Source organism: Morone saxatilis, unplaced genomic scaffold (genome assembly GCF_004916995.1).
Source record: "Morone saxatilis isolate NCDOM2014 unplaced genomic scaffold, NCSU_SB_2.0 Contig18, whole genome shotgun sequence".
Taxonomy (NCBI): Eukaryota; Metazoa; Chordata; class Actinopteri; family Moronidae; genus Morone; species Morone saxatilis.
This window is the reverse complement of record NW_023339740.1, coordinates 2,671,437-2,674,727: the sequence shown is the minus strand read 5'-3', so window position 1 is coordinate 2,674,727 and position 3,291 is coordinate 2,671,437.

Below are 3,291 nucleotides of genomic sequence, written 5' to 3'. Positions count from 1 at the left end.
CTTGTTTTAACTTGTATATCAGATATCTATATTACCGTGCATCTTAAGACTGCAGAAATGACTACAAACATACAACTGCCAGTTATAAGTCAAAAAGGCACAGACCTGACTCATCCTCCACGCAGGCCTCACTCTGTCAAAAACCACACGCGCCAAGTAGGGGATCATTGAAGCACTAATGGAACTGTTCATGGTGGTTTCCTTATAAACCACAAGTGCGTCCACTGCCAAAGGTCCCTGGTGTTTAATGCCTTGCTTGTTCAAGGGGTCTGCAGCCTGCTAATTGATAGCGTGTGCCTCTGTTGCGCGCAGTGCACCTGGTGAGGAACCTGCTTGAGCTGATAGTCCAACAGTTTACGACTCCGAGTCTGCAGCATCGAGGTGGGGGACGTGGCCGTCGTCTCTGTGTCTGTTCCCAAAGGCTGTCGGTGGTGAGTTTTCTCCAGGAGGTAGATATTTCACTTGTGCACAACTTAATTCGTGGTTAAACTTTAATTGATGTTTTCCAGGATGCAGGTCTTTCGTTGGTATGATCAAAGCTGACCAGGGGCGGGTGTGGGTGTCGCTGCAGGAGACTCGGCGCTGGAAGCCGCCAGCGCTTGGCTTGGTGGCCGTCGTTGGTCGAACGTTGATTATTTAAGGACAGGGCTGGCTTAATTAATATCATTGATTCGGACTACGCTTGAGAGCGAGGGCCAATCATGGGTCCAAACAGAAATCCTCCCTGCCACACAAATGACGTCGAGAGTGAGACAGAAACAAGGTACACAATACTTTGGAGAAGACCAAAGATTTGAATTTGATAGGAATGCATAAAGTAAGACAGTTCATATCATGTACTTTAAACACTGCATCTGACAAGTAAATCACTAATTTGGCTCAGAATGTGATGATGAATAAGGAATGATGGTTATTTGTGGTTAAAATTAGGCCAAGGTTGGGGCATGAGATAATGAATAAGATTCTGTAGCCCGAGCTCAACCTGCTGCTGGGGTCTGGTTGGTAAATGTTTTTTATACTGGAATCTCTCACTTGAAGCAAATGCCAGTTACGAGTGTTTGTGAAAGAACTGTGGCATGAATTCTTGGCACAGTTTAGGATTTTAGAAGTTTAGGCCTCACTCTTTGGATCTTTTTATTCTTAAAGGGTTAATCAACAAATTGCAAAAAACAGTTTTCATACTTACTCTCTGTGTGGGTTTAGTTCATGCAGATAGTTTTGTTTTTATTTAATTAGGTTGTTTCTGAATATCGATCTCTTGAGATTTCTGCAAATACCATCCGGAGGGTAAATGGAATTTTGTTTTTTGTGTTTCAAACATTGAAGAAATATAGCTTAGTTGGCACATCATTATATTTTGTTCACTGACACGCACTTTGTGGCAATATTGCCCACTAACTAAAAAAAGGTAATAACCGTACCGCACTGACAAGTATAACATCAAGGAGAACCATCCAAATGATGCAAAAAGGTAGCAGTGTACTATTTTTTTTTTTTTGACCATCAAATAACAATCTGAATCTTCCGTAGCACACAGATACGGATGGACCCGCCAAGTCCCTTTGGGAAGAGAAAGGAGAAGAAGAAAAGGTTGGGGAGGGCATAGGGAATGTGATAGCGGAAAAAGGAGAAAGAGGGGGTATTCATGGGAATGCCGGAAAAAAATAATTTATATCTGCTCCTGAAACTCCACTAATAGCTTATATGAATGCATTTTTCATCGCTCTGTTATTTGTATATTCTGGAGTTTGTGTGATCGAGACATAAACAGCACTAATTTTCCTGTTGAGTGACACTGCAACACAACGAGGATGATGTAAGTAAAAGTGCGCCAGTCAAACCAGTAACAAAAAACAATGTGAAGCATGATGGAAATATGAGATTTGTTTGTGTGGTAGTGAGACATTTGTCTTCCTCAATCGCTCCACGACATCTGATGATTTTCTCTCTGGCAATTTTCTTTCCAGTGAAGAGCAAGATTGTGGGATGTTTTAAGTGAGCTCTTCATAGTTATTCAGCTTTATTGCACATACTGGTGTGGTTAGAAAAATTGATACCCATTTGACTGGCACTCCGCTCGCACAAGGTCTGTTCAGTTGTGACCTAGTAGGAATGAATTTCGTGAAGAGTTTGTACCCAGTTATTTGATTGTGAGGAGCGGCTAGACGATCAATTATGAGGTGTTAAGCAGTAGTGGAGTTCGACAGGTTAGAGCAAGTAGTCAGGTCAATATCCTAGAACCTCAGCTTTGTTAGATATTGTCGGATTTAGTAGTAGCGGGTCTCAGTGTTATAATCTCTTGACGCGCCCGAAAGCCGTTATATGCTTCAAATAACTAATTAAACCAAATCCTATCAGAAAATGATGTGGCAGCTACTTGAACTTAAATAGTACTCCAGCATCTGGCTTGATCGGCATTTGATGTGGTCATAGCCATGTAATACACGGGAGAGATGTCGCAGGCTGGGCAGGAACAGGACTGGATAGTAGAGTTAATGATGTGTCCAGACGGGTAAAATTGGTCTAGCAGCATATCGGCAGCGGCGACACAAGCCAACCCTCCTATGCTAAGCAGACGTCAACTAATTAAATCACGCTATGGTTTAGGTGTAGGAAAGAATCAACTATCGCAGGAATGATTATCGGTATTTTTATATAGCATCCTCTCCATTACGCGCACTCTCTCAATTCTCACCTCATACAAGGCAATACTGTTACTTCCTGTCTTTTAAGTCTCTCACTTACATGAACAAATGGCTGTGTTAGTGTGCCACTCTCTTTACATCCATTGTTAGTTGAAAACGCACACCAGGTCTTCCGAAATACAGTATCAGATTTCACACAAGAATTTACCTAGGTTCGGCTTTATTTTAATTTATATGATGATAATTTTAATTTTATATCAAATCTCAACTACTTTAGCCTTTGATATGATTGTCTAGACTTATGTTATCATTTTCATACTCCCCATCTAACTGACCCTTATTATCCCTGTCTGTTAGGGTCTATCGTGGAGTCATTTTTTGCCAGTTTTTTTCATAGATATCAATCTAAATCAGAACAATCATAGCTGTTTTGTATTAATTTGGATTCTGTATGTTTGCTGCAAATCGTAGGAATATTTTGTGTCTAGTGGTTTTTGATTTTTGCCATGATTAATACTATATGTCCTGTCTAAATGTCCACTAGTAGTGTCTTAGGTTAGCGCATGATATGATACAAAATAGCCCCTAGGAGATATAATAGTTTGGTACTGATATGAGCAATGAATTGTTTTTGATTGATTTTTTT